The sequence below is a fragment of the Bacillus rossius genome, chromosome 3 (genome assembly GCF_032445375.1).
Source record: "Bacillus rossius redtenbacheri isolate Brsri chromosome 3, Brsri_v3, whole genome shotgun sequence".
Classification (NCBI taxonomy): domain Eukaryota; kingdom Metazoa; phylum Arthropoda; class Insecta; order Phasmatodea; family Bacillidae; genus Bacillus; species Bacillus rossius.
The window spans coordinates 47,229,653-47,241,898 of NC_086332.1; the positions used below are offsets into that span (position 1 = coordinate 47,229,653).

Sequence of the window (12,246 nt, forward strand, 5' to 3'; positions counted from 1 at the left end):
TATGTAAAACAACGATGCTCTTATCAAAGCCCCTTTCTTCAAAAACGTGCATAAATTATGGTTTTATACTAATCTTTACTAATATGTATAAGTGTATTGTCTAGGTTTGAACCATAATTTATGCACGTTTTTGAAGAAAGGGGCTTTGATAAGAGCATCGTTGTCTTACATATCAAGCAAGCATCATTTCGAAATCTATATTAGTTAATTAGTTATAAGCAAAATGAAAATAGCATTGAATCTTAAGAGGTTAACGCGGGTTGCGTAGTGCCCCTGAAACACTGGAGTGGCCTCTTAAGTTATTAAGGTATTATTTTGGATAAATTTAAGTTTACTATCATCTTACATTTATGTAACATTACATATTTTTATTACGGCCTTAACCTAGCCATAAAATTGTTAGTAAAAAAAATTGGAGGATGCTTTACAGCCATTACACAAGTTCAGTAACTGTATATGACTCAGGAAAGGATTGTTTCAGTATTTTTTGAGAAAAGAGTTGGCTAAGTAAATATTAAAGTTTATCGTAAGAGTTGTGCTCGTGTAGATGAACCTAATACTTGCACATGCTCAGACTTCTCAATGAAATACTGTATTGCAAATGATGACTAAGAGACAGGCCTGAAGCCACCACCCAATCACAAAGGGTCGCGAAACCACGTGACTTGCGCCGTCAACAGTCCAGACGGAAACAACTGGCGCCACGGATTAGCTGTTGTGTCTGAACTCTGAAAAGTACTTACAGAATACGATAAACTTTGTTTAGTAAATATTTGCTATGTGGCAGTCATCGATGGAGCTTCGTGATTTCACAAAAACAAAAACCCTTTTCTGTTTCCGAAATTTAGATTATACGCCATGGTCTCAACATTGACTCACGCCGACCTTCGACCTCAGGACCTTGGTCAAGCTTTGTGGCGACATCTTGGCCCGTGCGACTAATTCGTCTTGCCTTTCACCCGACCTTATCTCGCTAGGCGAGGGTTTGGCGCAGAGTATGCCACGTTCAACAAAAAGAATTTTTCACTACCTAACTCTAATATATAAGCGCAATTTATAATCACTCAGTATTACGGAATCGATCAAGCTGCTAAGCATAAAGAGCTTAGCATGCAGAACGGTAACATTATCACACAAAGAGCACGCTAACGAATTTGCTATTGAAAATTATAACATGTTAGTGAGTTTCCAAACGCATGATCAATACGCACTTGCCTTAAGATGGTAGTTGTTCCATAAACAACTGATTACGGTGACTTATTGGAATAAGCCTCTAAAAAAATATTAAAATGGGACATAGGTAATGGAGCCATACTTCATGAGTTTATGTTACTTGGTTTACCAAAGAATGCTAAATTTAACTTTGAAATGCTAAGTATCTTTTTACGCAGTTCTTTTGTTACAATTCATGGCTTTTGTAACGCATACATTTTGCACCACTATAAATAAATCTTTTATGTCACTGTTTAATTCTTTAACATCGTTGAGCATGGGTAGGTTAAGTATGGGATTAAGTGTGGGTAGAATTGTCAGTGTATTGCTCCACTTGGATTTTACAATATACTTTTACAACAGCAGAGACATTGAACATTTGGAAAGGTTTTCCCATTTTAACGAGAATATGCAACCTCTTTATGAACCTATTGGAAACATTCGATTTTTGTCATGGATTTGACAAATTTCGCGTTTAGTAAAAGCTGTAGATACATATCAACATTTTCGTGGTTTTTTTTTTGTATTAGACAAAAAATTTGCAACGAAGCGTAGTAGGCCTATGCAGTACCTCCTTGTAAATAAACCATCGGAAGGAGTCGACAAAGAATAACAAATACGAATATTATGTTGTATGCTACTTTTACCATCGCACTACATTACCGGTACTGCTTATTTTATAGGAAGTTTCTTTGAACTTCTACAACCCTTTAATATAGTGTAAAGTGCGTGTTACCTATTTGTCAGGAAATTCAAATTCAGCGTTTGACAGGTACGCATTTCGGGAAAACGACTCACCTGAGTGTATTCCGGTAACAAAAATAAAACTACCTTTTTCTCGATGATTTGATCAATAATTAATTAAATAAATTACAGTCTACCGGTACTTAATTGCATGGGGCAAAATTGTGTCAAACCTATTTTATTAATTAATATAATCTCAAACTATGTTTTCACAGGATTAGGATTTGTGATTTTCGATCATTATTCATCGATTGTGTTTGGTTGCGCTTAACTTCTGATGCGCTTTTTTTTAAAAAAAAAAAATCAAACCTCAATTCTGACTTTTAAGGGTGCATTACACTATTAATAATAACTTTAGGGGAAAAAATGTGTTTAGTCTGTATTCGTCTTATATTCTCATAGGACTCAGCTGCCTAGTAGTGTTGGCGTTTAACGGAAAAACCCGATACATCCCTTTATCTGTGGCAGAGTCCTTTTTATAAACCTGCTTCAGAGGACACCAAGACTTTGACCGCTTAATAATAACAATGATTATTATTAAATTAACAAAATAATTGAAGTCTTCGGGTGCAGACAATGTTAACCGAAAACCTTGTGAATGGTGTTAAAAATGAATTTAATATTTAAGAAATCAGTGAGAGAAAATAATTCTCATGAAGCTCTTTTACTTTGTAAATTTTCCAAGTATGTTTACAACCCTAAACTTACCTCCATAATTGTACACAGCTCACTATCAACACTTGAAATGACAATATCATTATCTTGAGAGTTATCTCCATTTACATCCGAGGTGTTCAATTTTCGGTAGATGATTTATATAGATATTCTGGTGCAGTATGAACCAGTGTTTATTTTGTTTGTTACGTCACAGTATCTTTCTGGCACGGTCTGAATCATGAAGTGAAAATTATTTGCTGAGGGGGTTAGAATTTTCGAGGGTTACGAAAATTCCGATCGCATGAGGGGAATAGTTAGAAACGTGATTGGGAAACCGGGAGAGAAGGAGAGTGCGTCAGCGGCGACGCCACTCCATCGCATGCATTAGCGGTCGACTGTGAAGATGATAAGGGTTGCGGAGGGGGGGGGGGGGAGGGGTAGGTACGTAGCATGGCATGCTGTATGCTAGTTGTACCGGCCGGAAGTGGAGACGGCAGGAGAGAGGTAGAAATGACGCAGCAGTGATGCTACGGAATTCTCGTACCGCTGCTTGTGTTTGTCTCTACTCCTCAGTTTTCGTAGCGGCAAAGATTAACGCTACCATATTTTTTTTATATTTTATTTAAAGTATCTACAATTTATTTATTCGTGTGGAAAAGAGTTATTGATTTGTGCAATGAACTTTATAAGTGCCATTCATTTTTATGTGAATAGCGTGATTGAAAATGTAAAAAAAAGACGTATGGACTTAAAAGGTTATCTTTATAAGTGTAATTTATTTTTGGTATATGAACATTGTGATATTAAATGTGAAAAGGACTTATAGACATGTGAGACAGACTTCATAAGTGTAATTTATGTTCGACTGGAATTTTTTTTTGTTCTTTCATTTTATTCAGCTGGAGGTCGTGATTTAACATCACGCCTAAAAATAATAAAAATAGCAGAAGCAGATAAGATGTATTTATCAAAGGCATCGCGGGAAAGAAAAGAGGCAGTGAACGGATGCGAGAGTACAGGGCGCGGAAAAAGGCAATATTTTTTTTTCAATTGAGATCACACCTTGATTATTCTCAATTACGAAATTATCTCTTGTTCAATTTAAAGAAAAAAATAGCTCCTGATTGATCTCTATCTATACCTAAAAAGCAAGAAAATTCACTTTTGTCGCTCGAGGATGCCACGCACACATTTTTTTTTTTCGTGGCCTAAGTTAATCTTAAATTATGCAGGAAGGGTCCAGGTTTTAAGTGAGCACCCAGGCGTGTCTGTCGGGCTCGGGTGGCGTGCACCGGAGGTTTCAGGCTCGCGGCACTTGTCTGCAACAGGATGAGTGTTGTCGGGCGGAGGAGACAGCCCGAGGAAAGAGGTCCCAGGCGCCGGCGACTGACGAGGATGGCTACAACCCCCCCTCCCCCTCTTCCTCCTGATCCTCTTAACCAAGGACGACCGCGGAGACGCACTGCTGAATTTCGCGGTCAAGGCCAACCAGTCCCTCCCCCCCTCCATCGTGCATGACCGGGCGCACCAGCTGTTCTGCGGTCCGGTCCGCGGCACCCCCTCTTCGCTCTCCACCTTGCCGCAAACAAACCGTCTACGTGTTTCACAGCTGGCTCGATCGAGCTTCAGCCGGTCAAGTCAAGGTGTCGACGCTGGCAGTCAAAGTCGCAAGGGAGCGCATGAGTAGTTAAGGTTAAGACGTTAAAAGTACCAACTACACGCGATTTAATTTTTTTTTTTTTTGGCAGACACACGAATACTTGTACAAATAAGTTAAATGTTAAGACGTAAGTTCAATGAAAAATTAGGCTATGTTTTTGTTCGTTTGTCGCTATTTCATGCTTAACACATACTTTGAATATATATACTGTATAGAAGTCGCGAGTGGATAGGATTTACTCTACGTTTTTCAAGAGCGTAAAATGAGCAGCTTGGGAACTTCACCGCTGCAGTGCGCTGCCGTAACGCCCTGTATCGTCTTAGTTGTTGTGTACACGTTAGAATGCAGCACTGTCGCCCGCTGTCATTCCCCGCACCCCTCATCCATCATTCACTGCAGCTCGAGGTCGTTCAACGGGAGGGGGAAGGGGTGTTTGAAGAGTTCGGCACTTGTCCGCTAGGGACCACCACAAGTCGATGCCCTAGAGATGGTGGCGATTGCGGCGGTGAATTAACCAACTACCTCAAAACCGTATTAGAAATTTTAACCTGTGCTGGCGACTTCTATACAGTATATATATTCAAAGATACATACTCGTAGTTATAGCCGACTAGATAACACTCGAGCAAGTGTTTATAGCTGTAATGTAAGATGGCAGGAGGAATTCGTTGTATTAGGTCAGTATGGTAGATCTCTAAAATACATTCATGTTTATTTTTTTTTTTAAACAAACCACTGAAAAAAAAATTACTGTACGTAGATAGATTGTAAATGAATGTGTGAACATTTTACGTGTATTTTCCCTATTAGCTTGCCAGCATTTTTTCAACTTGGGCCTGCGTGCATGGTCGTAACTCAAAGAAATTAGTACGGGATGAAACATTTTTTTATTTGAAAAACCAAAAAAAAATTTGTTTATCATAAAATTCCCCTCTCTCTCCCCCCTCCCCAGCACTAGCTCCTGGATCCAGTAACCGTGCTGGATTCCCTCGAGTGGACGAGCAGGAACACGTGGCCCTGGGTCGCCGCTGGAGCGGGCGCTGCGCCCCCGAGGGGCGACCACTCTCGCCCGCCAAAAGGACAACCGGCAGTAAAAGGCCCTCGAAGTAGCGTGCGTGCCTGCCCGGGTCTCCTCCCCTTCTTCCCCCCTCGCCCCCCCCCTCCACCCACCCAGCCGTGTGTTCTCCGGAGAAAGGTCTGGCACCCTAGAACTATAACTTCCTCCCCCCCTCACCAAACTTAACTGAGCGAGCAGTCAGCCCCAAAGACGCTGTAGGGGGGGGGGGGGAGGAAAGAAAAATTTGAAAAACGCTTTCCGAAGGAACGTAAAATCACCCTCCTTCCCCTGGCTTTGTCCCGGGGGCAGATGCTTTTGAGTCTGTTCCTTGCGTGACAGAATGCCTGTGGCAGGGGGAGGGGGGGAAGACAGAGAGGGAGAGAGTGAAGAGGATGAGCTCGCGGGTACAGGCTGTCACATAAAGTAAACAACCATGCGAGCAGAGGAGGTTTAGGAATGTGTTCATCACGATAGTAAAACAAAACAACATCCCAAAAACTCCATCGTTTCTGGTTTTATAGGTATTCCTATGCATAAAATTCAGGCCCTTTTAAACGCGTAAGTATAGAAAAGTATTTATAAAAAGTTTTTTTATATACGACCCGTTATTTACATTTTATAGCTTTTTTTAAAGATGTCCAAGACAAGGACCAGAGCTGGGTAAGTCACTGCAATGAGTTAGTTCCGAGTATCAGTTTTGTAAATAATAACCAAACGTGCCAATATTAATTAAAACAAACACAAAATGAACTTTATAAAAGTACTTTTTTAATATGTATTATAGTTTAAATTTGTGAATGTTTGAAGTTGCAGGTGATAATTCCCCCCCCCCCCCCCCCCCCCCCCCCCCCGGTTTCAAAAGAACACCTGCAAGCAGGTTGCAGCAAAGATGTATCTTGAAGTAATGTAATGGCAAATGGACTGAGGGGGAGCATCCTGTGTTCAAAACCTCATTATTTTATCCAGTTTTTTCTCTCCAGAAAACTACATTTTATCCAAAGTGAGTTACGATCAGAAAAGAGTTGGGGAGAGTTCCTTAAGTCTTTGGGTTGCCGAAAGTAAGTGTCTATTTGCATATAATTCCTGTGTATTTTCATTTGACGTCTCGCTGAGAACGACGTCGTCCACGACTACAACAGTGAGCACATGGGAAACTCCGGCGGGAAGAAGGGGCAGGGGGGCCTGAGCCTCTCGCTGACGGGTTCCGCTTGCGCTTGAAACCCTAACTGTGAAACAGGAATGATAAAAGTAATTTCGCGGGACCTTCTAGGAATCCTAGACATTTTCGCCCCTGACAGTGAGGGAAATTGAGGAAGGAATCGACCAGGCTAATTGTACGGAACTACTCCGGCGTTTTCCTCGAGTGGTTTGGAGAAAACTCGCACAGCAACTTTTTTTCCCCCTTAAATGAAACAGAAATGGTGATGCAAAAATTATAGATATTTGTACATTTGTAAATTTACGTGAAAACAACTGTATCACTACAAAATTGTATTCGCTATAATACTGGGTTCGGATTCTTAACCCGGGCATTTATGCTTTGTGTTGTCCCAGTACCTCCCAAAGTTAGTTGTCAAACGTTCCTTGAATAATTTTCCAGTATTATCTGCGCATATAATAAGCATAATAAAACCAAATAAAGTCCAATTATTTAATATTCGATTAATCTTCCCATGGTTTTAAAAATTGCTTGAAAGGAAGCTCAATCAAAATATAAAATTACGCGCCAATTTTCGTAATAAATACTCAGTATTATTTCGGAAAACGTATGTATTTAATAGATGCAAAAAAAAAAAAACATAGCCACGTGTTGCACAAAGTTAAAATATCTTTCTTTCAGATTACAAATATGTCTTGGCAACCGGTTTCCAAAGGAATCTTTTATAAACGCACTGATTTATTTTTCCTGTCCTGGATCAAGATTCAAACCTCTTTAACGCGAGTCCATCGTCAACCGTTGCGCCCACTCTGAGCGAAAGGAAGAGATGCGAAGTACAAATCTGCAAGTAGTGTTTCCGTCGTCGACTTTAGGGCTCCAGGTCGTGTTCCGTTATTATGAAGTACTAAACGTGAAAGCCCGCCAATATGGTTCCGTTGCTCTGCACCACGTGATTCTTACTGACGATGATTTAGCACGTTTGACTGTGTGATAGGATTCAATATCAGTTGTCAATATTTGCAAAATTTAATTTCTTATTGGCTCGATTCGACAAAAGATTATCGCTTCGCGCGATAACTCAGCTAGTAAGAAAACACACAATGAAATATAGAAAAAACACTACGCCATGCAAAATTGATTTTTTTCCAATCATAACAGTAAATAAATGCAGTGGATTGCATTATCTGTGCACTATAAACGTTTTCGAAAGAGTATCAGAATGGCTGCCAAACCCTTCTTTGGGCGTTTTGTAATCAAACTGGAGGACGATACTTTCCATTATCTCGGGAGTCATCTAATATTGTTCTTCCACGTTGATATTAAATAGACACACACGCCTATTCCATCCACATTTGACTCAATACATTAGTTCGTTGATGTTCTCGCGCCTAATGGCGTCAACGCATGAATCGCTCGTGCATCGGACTGGGACGATGCACGAGGTTGGCCGGAAGAAGAGAGCTTTCGAGTAGGGTTTATAACGTGCAAATCCCGGTCCCCACGGGATTTTTAATATATGTATGTAGTGAAAGAACCGAGAATTTAAAATCGATTCCCGGTACTTTCGGTACTTTCGGGACTCGACATCGTAACCATAAAATTTAGTATTTTACTGTGCGCTAAGGTTACTTCCATGTGATACTCTCCTCTGACGAGACGATCACCCCAGTCGGCAGTCGGTGCCGCACTGCTGTGAGTGCGCTGGTGCCGGTGGTTGTCAAGCCAGTATTCTTTATATAACGACATTATATCTTTTAAGTTTTTCATGAAAAGAAGAAATGTTATTTTAAATTAATAAGTGATAAGTGATTTTGCGTGCGTTAAAACGATTAATTGTTTAAATCCCCCCCCAAGTTTGAGAGTAAGCCTGAGAATAAAGTGAGTTGTTCACTTTGGTAGATACCTACTTTTTGCAATAAAAAATTGTAACACGAATGTTTATCTTTAAACTTTTGGTCACTAAAACTTGTTTCATCGTTCGAAAATAAGTATTTCTACTTTAATCACCAACTGCTGCAAAAAAAAAAAAAAACTTCCTAGTACCGAAATTCCCGGTTCTGAAAACCTGTTACGGTTCCTTATACCCTGCTCTCGAGCTGAGTTACGGAACGGCCGTCTCTTCGCGCGGAGTAGCGCGGGTGGGGCGAGCAGAGGGGAGGGGAGCCGTGCAGGAAGTCATCCCGCCCCAGCTGGGTAAACCTAGCGGCGCGCTGCTGCTGAAGGACGTCTTCCTCCAGCAAGGCTCGTCTTCCTGCTCCCTGCGGAGTGTCGACGCCGCACGGACAGGTCTCGTTCGCAGCGCGCAGCGGCCGTTACTCGAACCGAGCTTCACTCGAGCAGTTCCTGTTCCGTCCCTGTTTACTGCCTCGGGCTCGTCCTCCGGAACCACTTGTCTTCCAGGCCAGAGCCTCGTTCTTCAACGGCTTCAGCGAGGCAAATAGCTCCATCAACTCCGTCCATCGAGATCTCGATCTGTCGATTCCTTCCCATGTCCGGGCCTGATCCAAGTTTTCCCGTGGCGAGTCGAATGAAGCCGCAGACAGAGGGTTTCCAGTAATTTCTTTAAGTTTCAGCTTTGAAACCACACTTCTCCTGTAATTTAAATAAAAAACTTTGGTTTCTCGGAAAAATGCCGCGAAGACATTGGATGAACTTCGGTGAATCGCTAGCTATTTATGTAAAAAAAAAAATAATAATAATCAGGAGAATGATAGAATATATCTATATACATAAATCCACGCAAGAATTTTTTATATTATTTCTACTTTTTTAAATTAAGATTAATAAAAAATTCGGAGATTCGTTTAGCCTATAATATTAATTCTATTATGCTTTTTACCATAAATCACCTATAAAACTGGTAGTGAAATGATTCTAGTTGTTTATTTACATTACGAGATACCCACCACGGCATTTGATATTTTTTTCCTACATCCTCCTGCAATCGGCTTTCACCATCTCCCACCTCCGACGGCGGCATTGTAAGTAAGACCTCGTGGGCGACACTGTTAAAAAAATTCACCTTAAAATTATGAAGAACGCTGGTTACGAAGTATCCAGGGAGCTTCATAAATTTACCGTTATCTTGGGATAATATGATACTTACGGGTACTAAGTTTATTGACTTTGAACATGAATCCACGAAAATAATCTTGATATATCAGCAAAACATTCAAATACTTGTTGAAACTTCTGCAAAAACACTCTTATTTTTATACGAGTGTGTTAACCTTAAAAAAAAAAAACGAACTCAGAAGTCGAAATACGACGTAGTTTCTACGAAGATTCAGTTACATAAAATTACGAAGAACTCTTCGTTTATTTGAGGTGAATTCGTCGTTCAAAAGTCCGTGGATTTTCGGTTATTTCCAACAGTGTACCTCTCCCTCGCTGCTTCTCCACGTATGTTTGCTCGCAGGACGTCCTTTATGGCCGTGGCCGCAGTGTTACAATCTAGGAGGCAGCAGCTACCCGATTATTCCATGCGGGCGACTATAAATGTCATAATAGTTACAATAGTCTCCGGGCCATAAACGCACCCCAAAGCTAGGCGCCACGTCACATCGTGCCATAAAATGTAATACGAGACCTTGAGAGAGTCGGCTGCTCTGTAGTTTGGAAAACTACCAAAAGGTTTCCTCACGTCATTTTCGTCCCGTATCTCCCATCTTTACACGCGGGCCAAGAGGGAGTGAAGTGGCGCAATGACAAGACACCGGACTCAAACTCCAGAGGACGCGGGCTCAAATCTCGATCCGAACATCACTCATAATTCACTCCAGGCAAATGCTGGGGTGATTCCTTACAATAGGACATGGCTGACTCCTTCCCCAATGCTCCTATTCTGAGTAATTGTGATCCGCCATGTGGCAAAAACATCCGCAAATTGTAAACCACAAAACGCTTTACTCTCAGGAGTCACCATTTTGCGTAGGTGGCGCTGCAAGCGAGAAAAAAAAACAAAGCAGTACTCACGCATGCGTGAATCTAAAACTGTTTCAGTTACTATTTAATTGTGACTTTGAACCTACACTCTGCAACGCTTACAGTTGATACTGGGACATTCTTTTAAGGAGATACTGTAAATTGCCTTCACTCACAAACTGCCATCAGGCACCTCGACGTTTCCAACAGCTCGTGACAGATGGTGGGGGAAGGGGGCGCAAATGTTATTCCCAGTTCGAAAAAGAAAACGAAATTTTGCCCCGAGTAGGTTGCGATCAGGAGAGGGATTTTCAGGTCCCTCTGTGATGTGAATATGTGAAATGTTAGTAAGTGAAAGTTCTGCTAAAATGCGGTAGGTACATCAGTGGACTTCACCACGAGCCTGAGATTATAAAAAGAAAACCTCGCTGGGAAGTTAGTGACACCCACTGACGAAAGACAGGGACAAAGTTCTAATTCCAGAGCGTGGACGCGCCACCGCTCGCCGGTCGCAGCCCTGGAATCGCCCCGGAAGCCCTGTGTGCGCGCACAAAGCGCCAGAGGTTTCACGGCAGAATGGCCGCCTCCTCCCTCAACTGTGATTCAATTACCCCACAGTGCTGCCACGCCCCGCAAACACTGCGGCTCCTGTTACATCCCCTCTCTCCCCCCTGTCGCTCTATTCCCTCTTCCAAGCACCACGGCTCGATCCCAGCCGCCACCGGGGCACTCATGCGGCGTGCACAGCTTCACGAGAAACAACGCGATTTAAACCTCTTAAAGATATCAATCAGAGTGGCGTCTGTTTGCGAAAAAACATTTAAGAATACTCCGTGGGCGGACAAATACCTAGATCTGTTTCCGGATTTGGTTTTTAAATTGTATTTTTAGAAGAGTGAAATGGATAAAACGCGTTTTTTTTTTTTTCAAAATAAATTTTATGCGTGAAACATCCGGTGAAGATTATTGAACGCACTCTAGACACTTGCATTACTTCTTTCTCATCATTTCCCCGCCATGTAATGCTATGGTCACCACTCAGATCTCATGGTTGCACTACGTACGAGAAGCCTGCGCCAGTCTTAGCGCTGTACAAGCACCAGCGAGCATCGCCATCCCGTCTCACTATCGAAAATTTCTTAAGTTGCCTATCGCCGAATGAACCCGCGAATTTTTCCCGGCTCTAGACTCAGGAGCAGGCATTTTTCCCGAAAAGTTCTGAATACCCACTATACTGTAAAATGGTATGCCTGCGCCAACGTCTTTTCTCCTTATAATTGACTGCCATCTGCAAGCGAAGCCTTTGCCTTATTTGACTGGGTCATTCAGGACTCTTTCGCTTCCGCACTGATTTATTGTGATTAGTGTGCTGACAGTTGACACGTACCTGTAAGAAACTCACCCAATCACAGAATACAGACGATGCTACGGTGTTTTAACTCTCAGCAAGTCTCGAATTCTTTTCGCGAAAAAAAAAATGTCCCAAACTAATGCGCTATCAGGACAGAAGGTACAAGGTGACAGCGACCTGCCCTGATGGTGTATGTCCATAAAAGAAAGTCCCTGTTATAAATTTTAATAGTAACAACTGTAAGAGTTGTACAGTGTTGGTTCAAGGTCACGATTAAAGAGTAGCTCAAACAGTTTTAGATAAGCGCATGCGCAAATACTGCTTTGTTGTTTTCTCACTTGCAGCGCGAAATAATGGCTCTTTCCCAATTAGTAGAGAGTGGATTTATAAACTTTATTTTGAAAAATTATTGAGCCCCTCTTATTGGAATCTCTTTATACGAGAGTGGTTGAAAGTCGAAGTCCCTGACCGTTGGATTGATC

General features: G+C 41.7%; 1 protein-coding gene across 3 annotated transcripts in view; it reads right to left on the minus strand.

The window, feature by feature from the left end:
- Positions 1–12,246, minus strand: part of LOC134530614 (fibroblast growth factor receptor 4-like) — a 314,560-nt gene that overhangs the window by 103,447 nt on the left and 198,867 nt on the right. The gene's annotated exons all lie outside the window — the stretch shown is intronic.